A 26,750-nucleotide genomic window follows, 5' to 3' on the forward strand; every position below is an offset into this window, starting at 1 on the left:
GGCATGGATACACATGCTCATGAATATTCCCAGCCGTCAGGCTGGGAATCCTTGGTAAAGAAAACAGTTTCACTTCAGCTTTAAAACTGTATTTCTCCTCTTGACCAATCACTGTCCTCTGGGTCATACTGCCCACATCCAATGACAGTCCTCTCCCTAAGCTCCATCCCTGGTGGCCATTGTCAGATTTGGTAAGCACTTTAAGTGCCAGCATGAACCAAGAAGAGCCACATAGGGGAAGGAGGGAGGGTTTGCATGTGAATCCATGCCAGACCCATGCTGGAGAACAAGAGTTACAGGTAAGTAACTTGAACCATCTCCAGCATGGGGTCTGGCATGGATTCACATGCTCATGAATAACGATAAAACAGCAGTACATATACACAACCACAGTAGGTGGCAAGGCTCAACAGAAGCAATATGGCACTCACCCCTGAAACAGACTCACCTCAAGTGAATAGGTTGCATAGCACTGCTTGGCCGACCCGGGACTCCTCCCTGTAAGTGCACCTTGATAGAGGCGTGAGCCAGTCCGGCCTTGGTCAAGGAAAGCAGGTATGGCAGGAGCTGCAGGGCAGTGACATGCAGGGGAGTGATCCTTTGTGTCGGCACCATACAGGGAACGGCTTCTATTTATGGCTGTAGCACTTTAACATGGAAGAGGCTCTGGCTTTCCCAGGATGTCCTTGCATTCCTTTTTCAAAGAATAAACCAAAATCTAGAGCTGCAGGAGCTGGGCCCTGATGTTCAGCAACGCTGGGTTGTGGTGTAGATTTTCTCCTACTTCTCTGGCGAGATCGGGAAGTAGAGGCAGCTTCATGGATGGGGTCCTCGATAGACACAACAGGTCCGGGTACCATATCTGCTCAGGGCCACGCCAGGTCGACCAGTATCATCCTGCATTGACACTGTCTGAGTGTGTAGATTACTCATAGCAGAAGTGGGAACGGAGGAAAGGCATAGAGGAAGAGTACCTCCCACAGGAACGAGAAAGCATCCCCCCATGCTTTTCAGCTGCAGGAACCTGCTGGCAATCCTCCGACACTTGGTGTTCGTCACCGTTGCAAAGAGGTCAGTCGGGGGCTGAAGATCCACTTGGTCCCGGCGAAGCTCCCACTCGTGGCAGGAACGTAGCTTCATGCGCAGCATGTCTGCAATGATGTTCTTAGTGCCTGCCAGGTGGAAAGGGACGAGAAACATGTCCTGACGAAGGTTCCAGCGCCACAGCTCCTGAGCCTCCTTGGAGAGAGCCAAAGACCCCATCCCGCCCTGTTTCCTGATGTAGAACATGGTGGTGGTGTTGTCCGTGAAGATCCTCACCACCTTGCCCTTCAGTGACGGCAGGAAGGATTGGAGGGCCCAGAAGACTGCATGAAGCTCCAGGATGTTGATGTGAAAAGTCTTTTCTACTTGTAGACAGCGGCCTCTGGTGTGCAACTGCCCGGAGTGGGATCCCCAACCTTCCAGGGAAGCATCTGTGGTGACTGTCTCCTGGTATGGTGAGACTTGGAACAGAGCCCCTTCGAGAGGTGAGGGTGCACGCCCCACCACTGTATTACCGATCGGAACTCCTCATTGAGGGTGATCTTGTCCGTCCAGGTTCCTGAGACCTGCAGTCCCCTCGAATCGAGAAACTCCTGAAGAGGTCTCATCTGCAGTCTGCAGGAGTGTGTGACCAATATGCACTTATTGTTGTGGATGTCTGGTTTCTGGTATGAGAGACAAAGACTGAGACAGCCCTGCCCAAAACTACCATGAATGCAGTGTGTAGTGTTGAATGGCTGGGTACTTGTCCCAATCCACAATCCTTGTTGTGAGTGTTTGAAAGGGAGGAGTATGGCCTAAATGCACTGTATGCCTGATTGGCTGATTGACTGCATGAATGGCCTTCTGTATGATTGGCTGCTGAGTGTGACCCAGAAGTGTGGATGAGAGACAGAATAGTATATCTGAGGACCTCACACCATTGGAAGTTGTTCAGAAGCAGAGTCAACACTTGAGTAACTGGAACTGGTTATCCTCAGTGCCCAGCTGGAAGAAGACCTGCTGCTGCATTTGCTTCGACCCGATCCAAAAGCTGCCGAGTTCGTCGAGGACTGATCCGAGAGAGGACCTGGCTAGGTGCCCTCTTCCCATGCTCCGAGGGACCATCGAGCACCGCTAACCTTTGCCGAAGCTCCCATGGAAGTCAGACCCTCGAAAGGCTACAGACTGGAGACGCAGACCGCCGAGGAGAACAAAGTGAAGCACCCGGACATCGATGCCGTCGAAGTCCATTGCCGTCGACCAGGGTTCGGAGTATCGCCATAAACGCTGGAGGCCCGTCGAAGCCGTGTTGCCCAGAAGAGGGGTCCGCTTGACGCCGTGCCGCCGACGACCGGAGCCGCCCGCTCCTTTGCCTAAGACTGTTGAATCGAAGGACTCCCTTGTCCGCACTGTCGACCGCTTTATCCCACTGGAGAAAGTCAAGTTGCTGCACTTTAATGAGATCTGATAATAATTGTGGTACCACTTTAGAACTGTATATATTTGCCATTGTAGATTTTCTGAGCACAAAGTGAGTTATTGTGATAGTGTACATAACCTTGAATATTAATTATATAAAGACTGTGTTTTAACTAATACAGTGTGTGGACATACCTTTGTGGGGGCTTGGGGACTAGGCTGTACTTAAGAACCAGCCTGCATCATCTCCTGAGAAGCTAGGCCTTGATTGCTTGTCCATTGCTACCGTAATAGAGAATCTTGGCTGGGGTCCTCTGTGCCTCTCCTCTACCATACAGAGAGCAGAAGTACAGACCCCCCCTCCAGTCTTTAGAGGCTCTTGGGCTGCAGTTCTGGTGGGCTCCTAGAATGTGCAGGGCCTGGAGTGGGAGGCAGTCTCTCCTGGATTTCTGAGACCAGCGTATGCAGCATTGTCAGTATGTCCAGGAACACGTCCCTTGGCTGAGGCGTGAAAGTAACAAGTGGTGGTGGTTCAGGACTGATGCGCCTTCTTTGGCGAAGCAGTGGCCAGGCTCCCTCTGTGGAGTTCCCCCTATACCCTGAGATGGGTCCCTGACCCCCTACATGGTCTGAATAATAATCTTCGAGCAGAACATCCTCACCCTTGTCAGAGCTGGTGTAAATCTGCACCGGCTTCTCCGAGACAGCCTGCATGCTTGTACCCTTCTTATTAGGATTGGCAGGAGCCTTACCACTTCCCCTCTCCAGAGACTTCTGGGGCGGAGCAGCCATGGGTGCTGTCCCCTTTCCTGGGGCCTTTGCAGGTTCCGCAGTAGCCACCTCACACCTTGGTAGCAGTGACACTCAGGAGTAGCTGTCGTCCTGACCGTGGCACCACCTTCGTGTCCAGTCCCCCCTTTGACATTGTCAATGGGGCGGTTGTAGCCTTCGTCAATGTGGATGTGAGTGCGGAGCGGATGACAAAGTCGTTCTGGCCGACTGAACTGCCAATGATGATGGTGTCACCGATGGGGGCAGCGAAGGGCTACCTTTCTATCTTTGCTTCGGTGCCTTATCCGCCAATGATAAGCAGAGTTTAAACATAGTCAAGGACTTTCTCTTTGAGGGAACACCCCTCACTGGTAGGGTCGCTGTAGAAGTAGTTGGGACCTGCAGATGCAGCGAAACCAGCAGGAGCAACATTGTGTAGTCTGGCCTTATTTTTGACCCGGGAGCAGGGCATCCTCAAAGGACTTCAACCTCTTTTCTGAGGGAGTTTGTTCCTGGGACCGTACGTTCCTGTGGTATGCATGACCATGCCCTAAAACAGAGTCAGAGGTCTTACCCAATTTCTTTTTTTTAATAACATACTTTATTGAAAGTTTTTGAACATTCATACAACATACCAACTGTTTCCCCCCACCCTCCGTCTCCCTTTGCCGGGCGATCGTCGGTCTGTTTGTCTCTTGCCCCTCTGTACATCACCTGTCCAGCAATAAGTTCTTTGCCATGTCCATGTTGTGCTCCTGCGCTTCCCGCTCTCCCATCCCTCAGAGCGATCTCAGGTCACACATTCTTCACACTTTCCCCAGATTTTTGTGGCCTTTGCCGGGCATCAGCATGATGTGTAAATTCTGAGTTCTTTCGCCGCGCAGATGTCCATTTCGTTGGACCACTGTGCCGCTGTCGGGCACTCCGGGGCTCCCCATTTCTGCGCAATGTCACGTTTTACCGGGCCCATTGTTGTTGAGAGAAGAATGCCCTCCCATTTGTTTGAGATGTTCTCATCTGGGGCCCCCAGTAACATTATTGCGGGTCGCAGTTCTATCATGCGGCCCAGTGCTCTTGCCAAAATTTGTAAGCATTGTGTCCAGAATGTCTTGATTTTAGGGCAGTCACAAAGGAGAGGGATGAAGGTGCCCTCTTCCCCCCGGCATTTCAAACAGTTTGGATCCGTTGCCCTTCCCCAACCAAAAAGGGCCACTCGGGGGTAGTATACCCTATGTAGTATCTTTAGCTGTACCAGTCTTATTCTGGAGTCTATAGAGATTTCACATGGATGCATGAGAACCTGGATCCAGTCCTCAGGCTCAATGTCCCCAACATCCCGCTCCCATCTGGCTTTGAGGCTGGTCAGCTCTGGGGTAGCGAATGCATTAATAGCTTTGTATAGGGTGGTGGTCACCTTGGTGGGGATATGTTGTGGAAGTAAGTTGCATTCCAGGGGTGTGTAGTCTGGGGCGTCAGCAAGTGCTTGCCTGTGGCCACTAAGTGCGTTTGATAATTGTGTGTAATGGTAGTGTTCTGCTGCCGAAATACCATATTCCTGCTGGAGCATTTCAAACGAAAGAATAGAGCCCTCTGTTAAGATATTCCCTATTGTGGTTATTCCGGCCCTCACCCACGGATCCAGGCAGGCAGCTTCCACATTTCCGTCAGCATGTGGTTATTCCATAGTGGTTGTGCCATGGTAATCTTGTTCCCCCAGCCTATGTGCTTGTGTGCCTGCCGCCAGACGATTGCGATATGAGAGGACATTGTTTGTGCGGGGGGTCTGTATAGGCGTTGATACATCGTGTCGAGTGGTGGGGTATCTTGCCTGAAGGGTAGTTCTGCTCTGATGTGTGGTAGGTCACGGTCCCCATGGAGGAGGTCATTGACAATGTTTAGTTGGCTGGCCCAGTAGTAGGACTTCAGGCGTGGGACACCAATACCCCCCTCGAAGATCGATCGCTGCAGCGTGGTCAGCGCAATTTGAGGTTGCCCCCCCTTCCATATCAATTCCCTGAGGAGGCGTTCCACCCGGACAAATTTCGAGTTTGGTATGGCCAGTGGGGCGTTCTGCAGTATGTAGAGGAACCATGGAAGTGCCATCATTTTGAAAAGGGCCGCCCTTCCCATGAGTGTGAGGTGCATCCAGTGTCGTACATCCCCCGCGAAGCGGGCCGTCAGTGGGTGCAGGTTGTGACGCACATAGTCCGAAAGAACCCCGGAGACCCATATGCCCAGATAGCGGAAGCCTTCTATTTCTATTCGGTATGGGGAGTCCCGGGGGATTGCCAAATCGTCCCCTTTTACTGTGAAGAGAACTGATTTCCCCCAGTTTACTCTAAGGCCACTGAGTCTCCATAGGTCTTTAACATTTGGGTTATGATTGGGTATGCTTGGCCTGGGTTACTCAGGTAGAGTAATAGGTCATCTGCATAAAGGGAAAGCTTATCCTCCCGTCCATTTGGCCAATGGAATCCGGATCACGTGGCGACCTGTCGGAGACATCGGGCCAGTGGTTCGATTGCTAGGGCGAAGAGGAGTGGAGACAGAGTACAGCCCTGCGGGGTGCCTCTGCCCAGCAGGAAGGTCCCGGAGGTCCAGCCGTTCATCCTAACTGTAGCTAGTGGGGTTTCGTATAGGAGTTGAATCCAGCTAAGGAACGTTTCGCCGAAGCCCATGCGCCTCATTGTTGCCCAGAGTCTAGCCCGCACCACCGAATCAAACGCTTTCTTGAAATCTATTGCGAGGAGTGTGAGTGGAGTGTTTAGGGTCGGGGCCTCTTCCAAAAGCAGGTGTAATCGGTGTAGGTTCATTCTGGCCGATCTTTGCTGCATGAAGCCGCATTGATCTTGATGGACCAGTGAGGATATTACCCCTTGGAGCCTGTGTGCCAGTACTTTAGCAAGGAATTTTGCTTCGCTGTTGAGAAGCGATATCTGCCTATACGATATGCACTGATCGGGGGGTTTGCCTTTTTTGAGAATGACCATTATGGTGGCCGTCCGTAGATCCGGTGGGAGGGTGCCCTGTTCTTTAGCGGCAAGGAATAGATCCCGGAGGGGGGCGGCCATCTTATTGCTGTCCAATTTCTTCCAGGTCTCGGCCGGGAAGCCGTTTGGCCCGGGTGTCTTCCCGTATTGTAGCTGGGTCATGGCTTCCGATTTTTCGGTTTCATCTAATTCCCTGTCTAAGTGAGTTTTCTGCAATTCCGATAATTGCGGAAGCATGGTCTCATCCAGGAGGGAAGCGCCTGTGGGGACCGTTGGGGCGGCATAAAGTGTACTGTAGAATTTGACAAAGGCCTCTGCTATTTCTGGGTCTGTTTGGGCCGGCCGTTCGGGCCATCAGTGATCTGGCTGACATGTCTATGCCCCTCCTCCCGTCTTTCCAGCCATGCCAATAGTTTGCCGGGTTTGTCCCCGTGCTCATAAATTCTCGTCTTTGATTCCCAGTGCGCCTGCCATGCGTTATCAAGCGCCGTGTTATGGAGTGATGCTCCAGCCTCCAGGAGGAAGTGGTGCGTTTCCGGGGAAGGGTAGGTTTCCCATTTCTTTACTTCCACCTCCGCCTCCGTCACCCTCCTGTGGTGTTCCCACTTTTGCCGAACACCACAGGCTGTCATTTCCCCCCTAAGCACTGTCTTATGTGCCTCCCATAATATCACAGGGTCCTCTACCGAGCCTGTATTGATCTCAAAGAATTCATTGGATTTGTCCGTGATGTGCTCCACGAACTCGGGGAGGCCCAGGTAGTAGCCATTTAGCCGCCATGTTTTGGGCGGCAAGGGACGATCCATACGGAGCGTCACCTCGAGGGGAGAGTGGTCTGATATGCCCCGGGGATGGAAATCTGTCGATATAACCCTATATGCTTCTGGGGCCGGGAGGAAGAGGTAATCCAACCTGGATAAGGATGCATGGACCCCCGAGTGGAATGAGAATCCCTAGTCTGTAGGGTGGAGTTCTCTCTACACGTCACTCAGACCAAGCGATGATGCGAAGGTCGCCAGCCGCGTGGGACGGTTTGGGTTCCGGCTGCGGATGTGGGTCCGGTCAAGTGTGTTGCACATAACATCGTTAAAATGCCCCCCCCCCCGCACAATCCACACCTCTGCTTGCTGTTGTGCGATCAGGGCCGTCACCTCCCTCAGGAGACCCCCCACCCCGGCAGGGAATATATCGCTAGAAACGCCAGTCTCTCCCCTCAGCGCGCCCCGGATCATCACAAAACGGCCCGAGGGGTCCTGTACCACAGAAGATCGATCAAACGCGAGTCGCTTATGTAAAAGGATCAGGGCGCCCCTGGAGCCCATTGTGTACCCTGCATGGTATGCTAGTCGGTAATTAGTTCTGCGAAAGAGCTGGCAGGTTGAACCTGCTAAGTGTGTCTCGGTGAGGAGGGCTATGTCGGGAGAGCGTCTGTTAAGGAATTGCGTGACTAATCGGCGTTTGATACCTTTACGTTCCAAGTAATGATTTTGAGTGACCTGTGGCGTTCGTGGGGTGTCGTTGGGGCTAGTGCGTTTCCATAAGTGGGGTCATCTTGGCGCTGTGTGGTCATTGCTGTCTAGTGATCTGGAGTGTTGTGCCAGATGGGTGCCTGGTGCGTTTGGCCGTGGAGATGTGGCGTGTGTGTGAGGTGGAGGCGTTGGCATCAGATATGGTGTGTTCGGTGGCATCTTGATCAGTGTGGACATAGTGTGATTTCCCGGAAAATAACTAACGTAGAACTGTATCCCTTCCCCCCTCCCCATACTCCTCCCCAACATGAAGTATCTGTCGCCCAAACTCTACTGGCGCTCAAAACAGTGTCGCCAGATTAACTTAATGTGAACTGTGGTCACCTTCCCACCAACTTACTAATCGCTTGCGGGTCTGGAAACTCGGATCAGGGGCGTGGTGTCCGCCGATGGGATGGTGCGTTAGCGATGGCAGCGCGTGGCTCTCTGATCAGTTGTGTGGGAGCGATGGTTTCCCATCACTGGTGTCGACCCGGGAGGGGCGTTGCATTGCAAATGGTTGCCAAGAATGGGATCGATCGTTGAGGGTACTGATGATACCGTGGGTTCCCCTCTCTGGCCAACATGGCTGTTCAGGGTCCGGGTCCGCTGGGATCTCCAGTATGGGTCGTTGGGCGGTTCCCTCTCCCCGCGGTCGGGGTCTTGGTCTACCTCTGTGGTTTTGAACGGGTGCGGTCCAGTCCCCTACGATGTGGGTCTCGGCCCATTTCCAGGCTTCCTGAGGATCGGTGAAGTGGACGCTTTTACCTTCCATGCTGGATTTTTAACTGGGCCGGGAACAGCAGCCCATATCTCACGTTCATGCAGTGGAGCTTCCTTTTAAGGTGCTTGAAAAGATTGTCTGGCTTTCTGGACCTCGCGGGTATAATCTGGATAGAAGGCAATTCTGGCTCCGTTATATGTCATTGTCCCTTTGGTTCGGGCCATTTGTAAGATGGCATCCCTGTCTCGATAATTGAGCAGCTTTGCTATGATTGTCCTTGGGGGTGCACCCGGGGTCGGGCGGCCTGCGGGTATGCGGTGTGCACGTTCCACCGAGAAAAAGTTTGAGAGAGTCTTTGGTGCGTACAGGTCTGCCAACCATTCCTCCAGAAAAAGTTCCATGCTGGGTCCCTCTTCGCGTTCCGGCAGTCCCAGGATGCGGATGTTGTTGCAGCAGGACCTGCCTTCACCCTCATCCACTCGGGCCTCCAGGGTTTTCAATCTAGTTAATGCTTGCGCCAGTTGTTGGTGTACCCCACCAAGGCAATCCTCCACCAGAGATACGTTGTTCCGCCTCCCCAGTTCGGGATGACAGTTTTTGGAGATCATGGCGGAGGAATGAGACCTCAGTAGAGATGGCGTCCATTTTTTGCTCCACCGAGGAGTGCGAGCTGGCGATGGCGGCCATCACACCCTTGAGCGAGAGGGTCTCGTCCGGCAGAGGAGGGGGGGGGGGGGAGTCACTCCCTGGTCCTCAGTGCCTGTCATGAGCACTACTCCTGAGGAGCCAGGACTGGCCCAGCGCCCCCGGAAGCAGACCCTTCTTCCACATCTCCGGACCCAGCAGACCCCTACAGGGGCCCTTTGGACCGTGTCCTGGCGCCTTTGGCGCCAGGCTCATAAAGGACTTCAGTCCCGGCGCCATAGGTGCCGGGCTCATATTGATAAACTGTGTAATAATGCTTGGGTGGACTTACCTGAGGCAGACCATGCTGCATACTTACCCAGAACAACCCAGTCTGGCTGAGTCCCCAGCCATCAGGGCTGGGAGGAACTATTTCCTCTATTCAGGAACTCTTTTCTTACCTGGGTGGGGCCGGTGGAAGAACACACACCTGAAGCACTTCTCTGCTATTTAAACCACGCCCGATGGAATACACGTGCTTCGCGTTATTCTGCATCAGCAGCAGGACGCTCACCAAGTCGGCTCCTGCATCCTGGCTCCTGACACGCCCGCCAGCACCCGGAACACCTGCAAACAGACAAGAAAAGAGAAGGCGAGCATTAGGAATTATACTTACCGGAATCCGGCCTCAGCAATCCTACCTCCGACGATCCTGCAAAGGAAAGGTACAAGGTTAGCAGCGCTCTCAAACGCTCGCAGCCGCGCCGCCTTGCCTTACCCATCCATGGCCTCGCCAAACTCCACCGCGGCCACGACGCCGGCAGCATCTCGGCACCTGAAAAACAGAAAAAGACAGTCATTAGAGGTGCCCGCTCTAAAGCTGCCACATTTACTTACGTGCCTCATCACGCGCGACAGCGGCTGTGTCGCCGGCAGCATCTCGGCACCTGTAAGCAGAAAAAGACAATCATTAGAAGTAAGCAGTAGCTTTTCTTTCACTTACCTTCCTCGAACCGCGGCTACGACGCCAGCTACATCCCAGCACCTGCATAAGAGGAATACATGGTGAGCACAAAAGACACTCATACTTACGGCTACCGCAGGAGAGACGAAAGGCCACAGTGTCCGCAACTATTTCCCATCCAGTGACGTAACTGGATTCTACGCACCCCTGCACCTGAAGCAGGATGGAGAGCTCATCTTTACAATACCTAAGGTGAGAGCTTGCAGAAACCAAGTTGGGGGTCAAGAAGAGTGAGAAACGGGAGATTGGTGGGAACACATATCCACCCCAGCTGGTAATCAATCCCTTTTCTTCCACCTGCAGAAAACTTACTCTACAAGCCAGGCAATCCAAATTCGGAGGCCCCGTCCAGAGCATCTTCCGGGCCCTGCGCCTCACGATAGAAGAAATGGTAGCAGTCCAGTTCGGGTCAGCGTCTGTACAGTGGATGTGCTTGTAGCGTATTGGTCCATGGTGCTTTGGGTCAAGGTCTTTCTGCTCTTTTCTTTGCCCATGGTGTTGCTTTGTGTAGGGCCCCGTGTATCTGTCAGTGCCCGTGGAGGAGGCCTTGTTCCACAGGATTCGCTTCTTTTGCGCACTGGAGATGTCGGTGTGTTTCTGCCCGTATTGCGTATACGTTATTGTTTCCCCCAGGGGCACTCCCTATGGGCACACCGGATTCGAGTTGGCAGGTCCCGTGTGGCCGTTCGCTTTAGTTCCGAGGTTCAGGATTCTGGGCTGTCGCCGCCTGTTTTGGGTTCCAGGGGAATCCGCTCTCTGTCTCCGGGGGGGAGGAGGAGGGGGGTCGTCGAGTCGTCCGCACCCCGTCCCCTGGCCGCACCACGCGGACCCAGCCGATGTCGCAGGCCGAGGGGCTCGCCCACTCTGGTCTTCCCCGCCCCGGCCGTACCGGGGACAGATGACAGGATTCGGTGGCGGCGTACCCTCGGATCGCCCTGGGATGCTAGGCGTGGCTGCTGCGTTCAGCTGTCGGGGCTTGTGGGCTGCGTTTGCTAATCCCTGTCACGCTTCAGCGGGTCTTGTCGGTGGCCATCTTGTTCGGGAAGTTCCCGGGCAAAATTTCCAACGCCGATATCTCGTGTTTCCCTTTGCGAACTTAGCTCTGTTCTACGCCGGGTATTGCTCTGAGGTTCCGCCGCCCGGAGTTATCTTTATTTTGCTTTTACACGGTCCACATGGCAGAATTTTGCAGGATGTTTCAGGCGGCCATGGGAGCGCCGAAGATTCACATCTTCATCGCGCACTCGCTGGCCACGCCCCGGTCTTACCCAATTTCAACCAGGCCGCCAACCTGCTGTAGCAGTCTTTCTTTGTCTTTTTTGAAAAATCCCCAGAAAACCTTGCATCCCTCATCATCATGGTCCGGATGCAGGCAAAACAGGCATTTTTTGTGTGTGTGTGTTTGTTTTATTAGTTTATTTCAAACCTTTAACAATTTCCACAGAAACCTTAAGCCGTTTCCTTTCACAGTTCATTTCCACATTTTAAAACAATTCATAAAATGTAACAATTCTTTTAAAAAAAAAATTTAAAACTGAGTCCGGAGGCTGGGAGAGTGTCGATCGCAAACTGAAGACAAGGGACAAGGCAGAGCGAAAATTCCGTTCATCCCAATCCCTTCCCACCATCTAAAGGTGATCCAACCACCATTAATACCAAATTTCACTTCTTTTTCTATGAATTTCCCTGGGTAATACGCTCTCCGGATTCTAAGACCTGTACATGAAATTATTAAATGTTTCAAAGTTTCTACCTCTCGTTCCCTTGAGCAGTATCTACAGGAAATACATTGCTTTTCTAATTGTTCCCGAGCCCCCATGATCTCTCTACTAGGGTAAAGATTCAGACGCAGTCTCATAAAGGAGTCTCTACACTCAACGCTTGGGAATTTCACTAAGTAGCTAGGAATAGCTTTCATGGATCTATTTTCTCTCAAATAATTCTTCATTGGAGATGACTGGTTTAGTTTTCCTTGCGTCATTATCCAGTCTTGCTGTTTTAATGTCCTTTTCACAGCCATCAGATTCTCCAATAGGAGTTCCACTGAACATTCTAGCCTCAGTTGGCAGCGGGTGCACTTTTCTTTCCAGTTGTCTAATAGACCAGCACTAAATGTTTGAGGCCCGTTTCCTAGGATGGTTAATTGGGAAGCAGAGTCGGCTCTCAGGGCTTCCCTGAATAAGCTCAATGATTTCCAGAGTGACACAGAGTATGAAGATTGCAACCCCAGTTCAAATCGAATCCAGGATATCGGAACGCTTCTCGGGAGTCTTAAGATTCATTTCCAAAAAGCCCCTTTTAGGAAATCCCATATGTTCCATGATAAATTCAAGCCTGCCTCTGCTCCATAGGAGAGTATGAGGCAGACTTTCAAATGATAAAAGGTAATTAGGGGGGATCATTGAGAATTTACCAAACCTTCGGTGAAGGATCAGTCCACGAGCAGCCACATTCTTAACCTTGCTGTGCAGCCCATGGCGACTCTACCAGACTTTGGCTGGTCAATGTTCCCAAATAAGTGATTGAACCAGCGCACTCTAGCTGCTTGTTTCCAACAAACCATTTAGAATTTTGGATTTGTTTCCCCTTGTTAGAATTGAAGATCATAATTTTTGACTTTTTGACATTTAGCCTCATGTCGATTTAATTTAAATAAATCTGAAGGGCATTTAATCCCTGCGGCAGGCCAATGGGAGTTTCATCGATCAGAATGAGATCATCAGAATAGATTATCCAGGGTACCGGATATCCATTCATCTTGGGAGCAAACGCTCTTACCAAGGCCTGAGAGGCAGCTAGATCTGAGATTATATATATATGTTTTGTTGTAAAACGACCAAAACGTAAGGACAAAATTAGTGATATCTATGTCCGCTCTGTGGACACACTTCCCTGTTCGCTCCGCAGACAGGACTCTGATTGGCTTAAAGGGCAACATGGTGTCCGCGGACATCGAACGCGCCTGCTGAATGGATGGTGAAAAGCGTGAGGTGCGTCACATTTTCTCGATGCGCCCGCCATCTTGGATTCGCGGACATAAGCCAGTATCCACGGACATTGCGGTAAAAACGTATTAAAAAACACAACATTGCACTTGTCAAACCTATCAAATAATCTCTGGGAAGGAGAGGGGTGATGAGGATGGGATGGGATATGGCTGCAAGAAGCAAAAAAACAGGTGTTTTTCACTGTGAAAGTCAGCAAACAGTTTGGATGTTCGCAAACAGTTCTGTGAGGTTCGCGGACACCTCTGCATTACAGGGTTGGTGAAAAGCAGTCCCTGTATGGCTTATAACTTTGGCGCCACTTAATTAAACTGCATGCAAGTTTGCTCTCATATTCTTGACCAGATTCAAAATGAGTCTGTAAAATTTGGTGGGATTCTGTCAAGAGGGGGCGAAATTAGTGGGGGGGGGTCCCAAAATAACATAAAGGCTCATAAATGAGATGCTATTTGACAAATCTACACTTAAATTGTGGAACTGATAAAAGATCTAGGTATAAATGCTTTTCTGAAGTTTGGTGGGATTTTGTAAAGAGGCGGCAAAATTAGAGGGGGTCAAATTATTTTAAAGGCTTATAAATGTGGTGCCATTTGACAAATCTACACAAAGGTTTGTAAATAGATTATGGATCTAGATCTAAATGTTTTTGCAAAGTTTGGTGGGATTCTGTCAAGAGGGGGCAAAATTAGAGGGGGGTCCCAAATTATTTTAAAGGCTTATAAATGGGGTGCCATTTAACAAATCTACACAAAGGTGTTCAAAAACATTATAGATTTAGGTATACATGTTTTTGCAATGTTTGGTGTCATTTTGTCAAGAGTGGGGAAAAATCAGAGGGCGGGTCCCAAAATATTGTAAAAGGTTTATAAATGTGGTGCATTTTTACAAATTTACACAAACGTTTACAAAAAGATTTTAGATTTAGATATAGATGTTTTCATAAAGTCTGTATGGATTTTGTGGGGGCTAGGTTATATGACTATTGTATGTGCATACATTTGACACTTTTAAAAAAATAAAACGTGTGGATTTCCAGCAAACTTGTGGAAGGAGCATTGGCAAGGATCTGAAAGCATGGTTTTGCAAATGTGCCTGTGTTTTATTTTTGAACAAGTGTCATAATGTAGGTACAAAAAATAGTGATATACCTTTTTGGTGACTGAGGTATAGCCGGTAGCCCTGGTCAGTGGCCAGATTGTCCCGGTCATGGAATAAGGTCATGATCCGGACAATCTGGCTACTTGCCATGACCATGAGGGACAACACATGGTCCACTTGGGACTGGCTTTGTGGTAAAGTTGTTCGAAATTGGGCTAGGTTTGAAAGGGAAGAAAAATGTGCTCGTAGTAATATGGTCATAGGGTTTTCACTTCGCCTTCTGCAGGCTGCCATGTAAAGCAAAAAGGGGCCCTGTATGGAACACTACCTTCCTTTTGTATGGTGGCCATCTTGGAAAATCCTTTTTTGGCGCACCGGGTTCCCGCTTTGGGATCATAGGGTGCTAATGGCCTTCATCCCTCAATACAGGGGCTGGAATGGGGGGATAATGGTCCTGAGACCTTGTTATCCACCTTCGCTTGGGCTGATAACTTGGGCTGCTTGGGCGGTATCCACCGTTCCAATCCCAACGGGGGATGAACGCCACAATATTCACATTAACATAACACAAAATGCAAATGGAAATGTTGGAAAATCTTATTGAGTCAATGTACTTTACTGAGAAATGTAAAGTAGATGGAGTCTATACATTTTTTTAAACTTTTTTTATTCAAAAAACGTTGTTTATAGTTTGATTAACAAACTTTTACAACTTTCTGTTTTCATTTCACTTTCCAATTTTGCATTTTCACACAAACTACAAAAGGTTTTCTTTACATAAACATTTTACAAAGGTTATTCCTATAAAATATACTATTTTAAAACACTTAAAACATTCTATGACCACAAAAGTAGATTTTAAGAGGTTGTTTCTTCATTTTCTTTCGCTTCTACATTCTGGTTACCACAATACATCCGCAAACATGGAATCACAACACTTGTTTGGTATCAGACAATATCACATTGTCACTACAACCTCGTTGGTATTTTTAACATAATTTTTAGTGTTTCCAGGCCAATTTACCAGCAAGATTTGGGTTTCTCAACAGATCCAATTGCTGTTCTGCACAGAAGTACCTGCAAGATGGGTAGTTTGTTTATCCAGCTCAACTTTCAGTATGGATAAGAAATGCGTAAGCCGTAGGATGGCTTTGGTAGTCGAGCCCCACATACATGCCAGCCACAGCCATTCTCTTGAAGCGACCGAGTCATTCACGGGTTCAAGTTCAAATATTTCATTGCGTTGGGCTTCAAAACAGGCACAATAGATGCTTGAGCGATTCCTGCAAGTTGGACACTTTACAGAATCTACAACTGTCTCCAGACAATGCTTCAGTTGGCTTAGTCCAATTTATTGTTTTTTCTAGAGTTAGAAATTGGTTTAATTTGAACCTTAGGTACAGATCGCGGGCTGTAGGGCATGGAAATTGCAAAAGATATAATTTGCGTGGTGTGCGGGCAGTAGCAAATTTGGCTGCTTCTTAAGTTTTACATTTTTCCAGGGCGTTTACTGTTTTACACCAATCGCTTGCAAATGGGCGAAGTTTGACATGTGCTTGGCGATATTCCAGGTCGGTGGGCGTTAGTGCTATCTCTTCCAATAGAGCTTCCATTTTCCTATAGAAGTTTTTGATGGAAGGAGGGTTGAGATCGTTAATCATTGTTCCCAGATCTTCGTATAAGGAGTTCTTAGGGGGATATAGCATTTTTCCGAGGTTTGTTAGTTGGCGCCAATTGTATCGTGCGGACAAGGAAGTCAGTCCCAGTTCCTGCCTTAATACCGCATTCGGAAGGGACCTAGCCAGACGCAACACACCCTTCCAGATACGTCCTTGCAATTGATCGAGAAACTGGTCTAGGCTTGCCAAGCACATGTGGAATCGACTAGCCCAAATATTTAAGTGTGGATGTCCGTGGGATGGTAGTGCATCCAATAGACCACTGCCATGGACAGGAGCTTCTCTTTAAGTTCTCAAAAAGAAAGATGTATGATTTACCTGTGCTGAACAGCAAATTGTGAGATAGACAGTAATCAGCAAACAAAGATAATTTTGTTTGCAGGCCTGACGGTGTTCGGTCGAAGATGACAATATCATCAGCGATTGCAAGCCACTGAATTTTTAGAAGGCCTAAACGAACTGGATAGCTGATTTGTTTCAACCAGATGTCCTTTATACCACAAAGAGATAAATTAAACAAGGTGGCAGCCAGGTTGCAACCCTGTTTAACACCTAGTGAAATCGGAATTGGGCCCGTGGTGGCTCCAGTTTGGTTTACTCTAATATAGTACACAGTGTTAGTGTGCAATTTGGCAATAAGGTATATGATGTGAGTTGGTATACCCATCTCCCGCATTGTTTGCCAAAGAAGTCCCCTTACTACACAATCAAAGGCATCTGTCAAGTCCACAGAGGCCATATATAATGGACCTGTGTCAGGCGTCTTTGTTTTGGCGAGCAAATGTGCCATAAGCGTTGCATTAAGGGAAGTCCCCATCTGGGCCGAAGCCAATCTGAAACCGAGATAGAATATTATGATTTTTCAGAAAAGCTTGGAGATCCCTTAGTAATAAGATCGCAAAAACTTTGGCTATTGCATCTATGAGTGCGATGGGCCGATAGTTTGCGGGATTATCCCTATCCCCTTTTTTGTGATTGGGTACAATAATTGAGCCCAACCATGAAGAGGGAATGACTAGAGATCTTAACACATTGTCGAATAGGGATTTCAGTAATTTGGCCCAGAGTGTTGGATTTTGTTTCAAGACGCAAGGAGGAATGCCGTTGGGACCAGCTGCCTTTGAGTGGTTTAGGGCATTGATTGCACACACTATATTTTGGAGGGACCACAGGTGTATAAGCGATTTAGGGATAATGGGTTCCAGTGCATTAATGGTAGAATAACGCATTGGAAGCATACATTTATTCGCATAGAAGTTAATCCATGTGGCCGCAGTTATCGTGGAAGCCTGATTAGTGGATAGTTTACTTGCATCGGACCTGAGAATTGCCCATGTAGAGTGCCGGTTATTGCGGCATAGAGCACTTATTATCTTTTGATTGTCAGAGTTGTAGGTATGTCGTTTTACATTTTTGCATTTATTTCGATATGCATTGCAAATTATTCTTTTCAACTTAGCATATTCGTCTGTTGAACAGCATTTCTTTTTTTTTAGTTTTCGTATTTCAGCATTTTTGATTCGTTTTGCAAGGAGAAGTTCACGACTGTCATTCTGTGGATTTTCGGCATGTGAACTATTCATTTCGTTTTGGATAGTGGCCATAATGACCACTATCATTTTCATATATTGAGATGTGTCTATAGTGATTTTTTGGTACAAGGTTGAAGTGCACCGAAGACCATCAAGCCAGTTGTCAATGCGAGCATTTTTTTTATCGCATAAACGGTTGTTCCATCTGACTGAGATCCGTGGGCGATCTCCTTCCAAAAGTCCCTGATTAGGATCATGGTCAAGGACAGCAACAGTGACGTGAATAGGCAACAGAATTAGCATATGATCGACAAGTTCCGGGTCTATTGTTTGTACGTGTTTGCAAGAGTTGTGTACATTTGTTGAGATAGCAAAATGATCAATGCAGGATGATAATAATCCCCTCTACCAAGTGTACCCAAAGCCTTGGTTTTGTGTTGGTTGGAATACTATATCCCACGATGCTAGATAAGTATTCCACAAACAACCTCTGCTAATAGATGAAGAAGCCAGGTCGTAATCCACAGTGGTGTCCAATGATTCCCAACATTCGGCATTAAAAACTCCACCAATTATTATTCAACATGCCGAATATTCTGTGAGTACTTTATCAAAGAGCATGTCTAGTGACTCAAATGCGCTGGCGATTTTTTGTCGGACAGGTTTATGGTATAATGATACACAGTAGTAGTAGTTCGAAGAGATTGCCTGAAATGATATTACAAGTGCCAAATACAGCAAGGATTCATGGACTTCATGTGTAATTATATTCAGTTTCGTATTGATGCAAATAACTATACCGCCAAGGGGGCGGCCACGTTGACCACGTGCTGCAAGTGCTTGATAAACAGAAAAACCAGGCAATGCAATATTTTGCATTGCCATGGTTTCTTGGCAGAAAAGTATATCACACTTAAGATCGTCATGCATCTTATTGAACCAGGAATACAAATGATTAAATCCGCATGAGTTCCATGAGTGAATAGTCAGTTTGTGTAAGTTGTTAGGTGGGGACGTTGTCCATGGCGGGATTCAAGGTAGAAGCAAGGGGGGTCAACCATGACCAATCCTTACTAGCATTCGAGAGGGCAACCAACTGACTTATTATTTCGGGTTGAATACCACCCTGATCATTTGGAACGGCAGCCGGTGGTATACTTTGGATAGGTTGAGTCAGAGGGGTTTCATTGAAAGCAATAGCCTCATCGAGAATTTCAAAAGATATAGGCATAAGTCCAATCATTTGCAAATCCCGCCTGTGTTGCCAAACCAGGTCGGTTATGATGGTGGATTGTACTTTACATACCATCCGGTGGTTGTGCGTTTGAGGAAGGGTGATCCATTCTATATCATCCGAATGGAGAGTTTGGAGTGCCGGGATTTGCCTGAAGGCCTTCAACAGGGCAGAGCGGTTGAGTCGTTTGTTGCCATAGATCTCCGGATCGGACTCCCAACCTAATATGGTAGATGAAAGTGTTGACTCTTTATCTTTAAATTCAGATGAGCATAAATGCTCTCGGGGGGGGGGGCTCTTCCACTGTTGTGCCATCCAGTTGTGAAGGCTCCTGCAAGGATTCGTGTTCAGGTTGATCGCAACATGAAGTCCCTCCCTGGGATGAGTTGGAAGGTAAGTGCTCTATATGTGCAATGAGGTGTGAGTTTATATTTTGTGGCACTTCATGCTTGGGAGTGATTTGACATGCCGCTTTCCCTGCTTGGATGGATTTGATGGCAATGGGCTTAAAAAAGGCTGATAACTGAGTTTGGCCGGTGATTGGTGTTTTGTCAGAGGGAGGCGGGAACCCACCAGGATTATCCCTGCAGTGTCTTTCCGATTCGTCGCATTATTCTTTCCTTTGCTGTTTTTACATGCCATGTCCTTCCTGGTAACTTGAGCAGATGGCTGTTGGAATTTTTTGCTTTCTTTAATAGTGGATTCTAGGGCAGGTGCATGCTCATGGTCTGCAACCAGTTTGCCCTCTTGTTGGGAGGTGCCAGTTGCATTGGACATAGAATTTTTTTTTTTTCATTTTTGATTTTTTTGTTAGGTTTGGGATCGAGAAGTTTGACCACGGGCAGCAATGGTTTTCTGTCCGCCTTCCTTTTTAGTGCTCTAAAAAAGAGTTGCTTCTCCTTGCGAGAAGTGAAAAACTGGCCAGCAGTGGCTGAGTTGCCTGTCTTATCTTTGCCATTGCCTAATATACTTTTTCGGAGTATTTGGCTCACTGTTTGGCTCCAAAAAGAGGTTAGTCCGGATGGGGCTCTACACACTCCATTGGGCGCTCAATCGGATGCTCTTGAACGAAAAAGAGTAATTGATCAATCTTTTCCGTATTTGTGCTGACCATTTGGCATAGTTGGGCGTGAGTGTAGATTTGATGGTGAGTAGGAGCAAGGGGGCAGCAACCGTTTGAGCAAAGGATTGCACAAAGGAATAGGTGGTTGGTAGAGATGGTTGCATCATGTCAACAGAAGACACCTGTTCTTTATGTTCAGTTTGAGTAGCTATGATTCAACCTTTACTATTTTTGCCGTATGGACAGGTGCAGTCACCCCGACCACAGGGCCCGCACCTTCAGTACGAATAGAGTCAGCAAAAATGTATCCTTCTAATTTGTTGAGTTTGAAAAGGATTTGATTCATAGAAGACTTACAATCTCTAAGTTCATAGTGGGTTTAGTCATGTCCTTTATCCAGTAAGTTTAAGATAAGGGTTAGGACCGGGTATGAAGCCTCTAGGGACTGTAAGTCATCTGAAGGATCCAGCAGGTCAAAGCCTAGTGAAGGGACAAAGGGATTGGGAGTAGAGGAGGCGGCATCACCTGAGGTTGGAGGAGTCAAATCTGTTTTGGCAGAGGAGGGCACCTCTTTAGGAAGGGCCTATGTTACAGTGAGCTTATTATGGATCATTGAGCTTGAGGATATGTTAGAAATGTCCAACATGACACTTTCCTTACAATGTAAGTGGACATCTGCTCTCTTACAACTGGGAAGAGTGACCGGGGAGAAGGGCACTCTGACAGTCGCACACGTTTTTCAAGGGCAGCCAGAACTGCTGGGGCAAGAATAGAATTGTCGGAGGGAGAAGTATTCAAAGGGTCAGTGTTATTCTCCCCCGACGGGGGTGGCTCGTCCATCCTCATGCTCAGAAAGCTTTTCCGAGATGAGGGCGTGTGTGCCAAACCCCGCTTAGTAGGACTGGTTATCTGGTTGGGGAGCGTTAGCATTGCTAATTCCGCTTGTGAGCGTGCATATGCAAAAGCCGTTTCATGGCAGATTTTATCATTTGTGGAAGCAGAAGCCATATTGGAAGTAGTAGTTTTCTCCCCCTATTTTTGCTCCATATTTACGATCTCAACAATGGGAGAAAGATTGGTAGTTGCAGCTTTGTTTGCTTTTTTAGAGTTTGTATTTTTATCCATGAATTTGCGTGGAGGTCGGCCACTGTGTAGGGAATAAACCATTTGAAGGTTAGACCATGTGCGACACAATTGGCCCTCACTAATAGCACCACAATTAGTAATATCCTGTTTTCCGTTAATGATTAGCCACAATTTCAAAGTAGGTAATAGAACACCTAAATGTTAAGGGGCGAGGTGTCAACCCATCAATGTATCATTACACAAAAAGGACTGCTGGAGTTAATATACAGCATCATCTATACCACACACAAGTCAATGCACAGTTAGCACAATTAGTCAGAAATCAGTCCAAAAGCAACTTGGAAAAGGCAGCTAAACCATTGAGGATGCCTTGATTGACTAGTCAAGTTGACACACTTACCTAAAAGTCAATGTTTTAGCCGCATTTCCGTTTGAGATAGCATGTGTGTCAACCATTACCTAAGTCAGTTAGGAGAACCATTTCCCCACTTCTCAACCCTCCCCTTCCCCCTCCTTCTCGCCATTCCATCATTTACCCCCATTCCCTTTCCAATTCACCCCCTTCTAATCCCCTGACCGGGCAAATATTGTTCCGGTTGGCCACGTCTCACATTTCCCAGCATATGTCCCCTATAAAATCTGCTTCTCTGAGGAGCACCTCCGCCTATCCACTGCAGTTCTAGAGTAGGGTAAGTCCCCCCCCATGACATGTGGCTACACCAATCCCACCAGTTGCATTTTCCTCGGCACCATGCACCTCGTGAGTCTTGTTGCAGGTATTTCAAAATTATGTCCCACTCTGTAAGGAATTTCTGATGGTACCCCTGGATCGAATAGGTCACCCATTCCAGCGCCACAAAATTCCAAACATTCCCAACTCATTCGTGTTCGGTGGGGGGGTTCCTTCTGTTTCCATTTCTAGGCCACTACCAATGTTTCCACCACCATCAGGATTACCTAGGCCTACATAGGCCTTTCTTTGAGTTTTCGACGCTAACGGTCTCCAGCACCACTCCCAGTCCCAAGATGGCCATTCATGTATTGACTGTCAATGGATTCCCAAACATAATGACCAGTGCTGCCCGGATCTTGCCCCAGTATGGCTGGATGGACGGGCATTCCCACCAAACGGGTTTCCATGAATCTACCTCCCCACATTCCCTCCAGCAAGTCACTGGCACTGCTGGATAGAATTTATGTATTTTCTCTGAGGTGAGATGCCATTGAACCATCAGCTTGACCCACATTTTCTGTATCTGTATGGTTTTGTGAGCTTGGGGATTTGTGTCCATAGCAGAGACCACTGCTCTGCCTCAATTGGTTGTCCCACTGATGCATCCCACTGATCCATGTGGCGTCATCACCGGTGTTCTTCCCCCTCCTTAATAATACCATATTTTGCTCCTACTATGTGTTTATCCCCTGTGTTCGTGGTAACAAACTTTTCAAAGGGGGTGAGCTCTCTGGTGGCTGCTGATCTAACTGCTGGATTCATCAGCCAGTGCCTCAACTGAAAGTAGCTAAACCTCTCTCCCTCTCCTGGCCAAAAATCTTGCTTGCACTGGACAAAGGTCTTACATTTCCTAACCCGAAAACATGTCCCGCAATTTGAAACATCCCTCCTCCTCTCACTTGTGAAAGCCCGCTCTCCCCCACCCCCTTGCCTGCTGTAAATTGGGAGTTCCTGAACAGTGGAGTCAGTGGGGAGGGGAAGCCGGCCAATCCAGCCCTGCTCACCAACTCGTCCCATGAATCTCCCACCAGAGTCCCCATTTCACTACAGTACATATTTGCCGGTTTTGTCACCCTTTGGTCTCCACAGCACCCATTCCAGTAGAGATCTCACCACAACCCTGCCCATTTAACACCACACCTTCGTCTGATCATCTCTAAACCAATCCCTATTCACCCTTCTCTGAGACGTGAGATAGTATGCCCGGATGTCCGGGACTCCCAGCCCCAACCCCCCCTGTATCTAGATGCTCCTTGTGTCTGCATTGCCACCCTGGATCTCTTATGGTTCCATATAAATGCCCCTACATATTTTTGCAAGGTCCTAAAAAAGGTATTGGGCACGCACACTGGCAGGGTCACAAAATGATAGAGTAATTTCGGCAATATAGCCATTTTAAGGACGTTAATTCTCCCCTAACAGGATATTCATAAAGGCTCTCATTCGAGCAGCAACTTATGGATTTTTTCCAGTAAAGGCGGGTAGTTAGCTTGATAAGAAGTGCCTATAGTTTTGGTGATCAGCACTCCCAGATATTTAATAGCAGCGTCAGTCCATCTATACTGGAGGGTGTCCCCAACCACTGCACCCTCTCTGGCGGGACTGTCAGGTTCAGCACTTCCTATTTGTGGGCATTTATTTTTAACCACGCCACCTCCCCAAATCGATGCAGTTCCCGAGCAATCCCTGGAAATGGTGTGGTCGGTTCTATAATCCGTAATAGCATATCGTCCACAAAGCTGCGACTTTGTGCTCATCACCTCCAAAGGGGAATTCCCCTAATTTCCTGGGAGGTCCTAATGCTTACCAATAGGGGTTCTAAGTGAATAGCATAAAGTAATGGGGAGAGAGGACACCCCTGTCCCATGCCTCTCGAGACAGAGATGCCCCTTGGAAAGTTGACCATTAATTGTCAGGTGCAATGAAGGCGCACAATAGTTGGCTCTAATCATAGAGAGGAAATTGGGTCCAAAGCCCATCCTCTTCATGGTGTTGAAGAGGAACAGCCACTCGACTCTGGCAAACGCCTTTTCGGCATATAGGGCTAGAATAATTGTTTGAATTCCAGATTTATTAACCTTTTCAATGAGGTGACTGACCATTTGCGTGTAATCTGAAGTCTGTCTGTGCTTGATAAAACCTGACTGATCAGGGTCGATGAGCTTTGAAAGGAGCCTCTCCAAGCGATTCGCCAGAACCTTTGTGTATATCTTTGCATCTGTATCAATGAGGGCTCTCCGTCTATACCATCTGCATAAAGTGACATCATTCCCGGGCTTCGGCAGCAACACCACCTTGGCCTTCCTCCATTGATGGGGGAATGGAGTTAAAGAGTAGGACCATTCGAGGGATAAGAATTTCTCTGAAGGATTTGTAAAACTCACTGTGTTGCCGTCAGGGCCCAGAGCTTTCCGCACTGGTAAGGCTTCTATCCCCGCCCTCACTTCCTTGGGTGTAATGTCACCCTCCAGTTCCTCCCTTTCTTGCAGGATAATTTTGGGCAGTGGGGAACGAGTCAAATACTCACTTTGGGCTTGCTCCGCGGGAGACATTTTAATGCATAGCGAGGAATAGTAATCCTTAAATGCCTCCATTATATTTGGTAGCGCTGAGCTCTCTGTTAGGGAGAATTCTCATAAATGTGCCAATTCCTTTCACCTTAGAGACCCCGAGCAACTTTGCTGGATTTTGAGGACTTGATTCTTTTACTTGGAGAGTGTGAGCCCTTTTTCCCCCACTCTCTCATGTATTTTGATGTGTGTTTTACTCTTGGATGTGTGTTTTACTGTTGTGTTCTTTGATTATGGAGTTTTAGACAACTCCATAGGCATTATCTTTTCACGTGTTTTACACAGCACCCTCAGTGCAGTAACAGAGGGAGGCCTTTTAGGCTGTCCTAAGGTTTAAATACCTTCACTGGGATAAACTACTGTTTCCTAGAGAATCTAAAGTTAAATTGACTTTACTAGTCTTTTTAAATTATTCGTAGACCCAGCACACACTATCTTACAATAGAGTGCTGGAGGGGTTACTTAGTATCCCTTGTTTCTAGAAACTCATGTAGCAGTTAAATTCTACCCTTTCCTATCGAAATGGTTGGTGGCAGTGGTTTTACAATGAACTACCATGATTGTTCCCGACCACAAACATCGGTAACGTTAAATTGCGGGAGCCATGTTTTTCAAGATGGTGTCTGAGCCCCCTCTGTAAAAACAGGTCCCGGTCTTGTTTTTTCACTGTTTCATTTTGGAAAGGTCCCTCTAGAGTTTGTCTCTGCACGCCAATCTAGGTTTGGTCCCTTTGTTCCTACGCCTTTGGCGGGCTTCTGGACTAAAGACCGCCTCGGGCACCTGAGTGTTTGGGGTGGGCAGGAAGTGAGGGAGGTGCCCGAAACTCCCTGTGCTTAATCTCCTAGGAGACCCAAATGCACTCTGGCGTTATTGGTTGACTGACTGTCCGGCAAGTTCATCTCGACAGAGAAGCCCTTCAAGGACGACTTCTTCCTTTGAGTTGGTGGGACCAAACAACTCGTAAGCCACCTGGATACCATTCTCGGAGCCGGTTGTATTTTCTTCAGAGTGCTGCAGGAAACGGAATCGCCAGGGAGAAGGACACCAGTTTGTGTGCTTGAAGACAGCTACCAGAATCAAAGAATTGCCCGTTTGCCAGCTTTGGGACCAGTCCCTGTGCAGTGCAGGATTCTCCCGACGTCCTCCCTCTTGTCCCCACGACTGAAACTCAGGAACAGCGAGATCTGCTGAAACTGCCAGGAACAGAAGTCTTCAGCTGCATCTTTTTCTTCAATCTAAGGTACTGTGAAAACCCAACCGAGAGAACTTCCCTCTCACTGCGAAAGTGCTTGAAACTTTGTCAACTTGCAGGCCTAGTCAGCCTGTGACCCGACATATAACGATTTCTTCTGAGAACAGTGGCAAAGACTTTTACGTTTATCTACCAGAACCGTTTTTACCTATACCAGACACTAGCCCATTGACTTTGGCCTACCTATTGCATTGGACCAACTCCTCTGGTGAACTCAAACTATTTGCACTGTTTTAAAGTAATTCTACTATTCGTTTTATTAACTTATGGCTTTTTGCTCCTACTTTAAATGCTCTGAATGTCATTTTGCTCCTACTTCAAAGTAGTTTAAATGTTTCAGAACCGGTTAGTATGAAGTAATATAAGATATTTGTGTGTGATATTGATTGCCTTCTTTTAGTGAATGTTTTCAAACTGACTGTGTAATACATTAATATGTGTTTTACCAAGAACCCTTGAGTGTAAGTGTCTATTTGAATACTTGTAATTTTAGACCTCTGTGTAACCTCATTACAAGCTCACATTCCCTCTTGAGATAAGCCTGACTGTTCAGCTCGCTACCAAAAACTGTGTGGTACAGACTTATACCAAAGGTTGGTTTGGCTTACACCTTTAGTCATAGTTGTGTGTAGTGGTCCCAGAGGGTACTGCATGCAAACTTTGCCTAAAACTCTCTTATTCCCCCCCTCCTGTCCTTATTTTCAGGATAGTCCTCGACATTTTTTTTCCCCTCCATATTCTTGCCAGTAGGCGGTCTGCTTTATTGGCTTTGATGTAAAACCTTTGCTTGAGATAAAGCAGCGAATTGCCCTTGTTTGTAGGACGTCTAATTTTCCACTGATCAGCCGATATTCTCTCCTAACCTTACTCCCTGCGTTGTCCATCATCTGGGCCATTAATTGTTTTAGCATGGTCTCCAATTCCTTCTCCAATTGCCCTAGTGGTTTGTCACTCTGACTTTTTAGCGCGATGAGAGACCCCTCAATGTGGCCTTGAACGCATCCCACACCATTTGCTGGCTTACATCTCCTGAGTCGTTGTTTGGGAAATACTCAAGGATTTTATTCTTTACCTCTTCACGTAGGACCTAATCTTTAAGGATGTGGCTTGGGTATCTCAAACTCCACAAGCCCAGCACGCTCTGCCCCATATCTATGACTATCGTTATAGGAGCATGGTCAGCCAAAGCGATCGCTCCGACTTCCATCTCTGTCACCATTCCCAGCATTCACCTCGACACTCACACATATGCTTATCCTAGAGAATGTTCTATGCACATGGGAGTAATAAGTGGAGCCCTTTGCCTCCCCCCTCAATTCCCTCCACCAACGCTAGCTGAGCCATATGTTCCTTCAGCGCTGCAGTGGGCATGCCCTGCTTATGAAAGACCCTTGCACTCCTATTTTCACTGG

The 26,750-nt window shown here is 47.9% G+C and overlaps 1 protein-coding gene across 4 annotated transcripts in view; it reads right to left on the reverse strand.

The window, feature by feature from the left end:
• Nucleotides 1-26,750, reverse strand: part of HTT (huntingtin) — a 2,905,635-nt gene that overhangs the window by 338,094 nt on the left and 2,540,791 nt on the right. The gene's annotated exons all lie outside the window — the stretch shown is intronic.

This window comes from Ambystoma mexicanum, chromosome 6q, assembly GCF_040938575.1.
Source record: "Ambystoma mexicanum isolate Mex_15411 chromosome 6q, UKY_AmexF1_1, whole genome shotgun sequence".
Classification (NCBI taxonomy): domain Eukaryota; kingdom Metazoa; phylum Chordata; class Amphibia; order Caudata; family Ambystomatidae; genus Ambystoma; species Ambystoma mexicanum.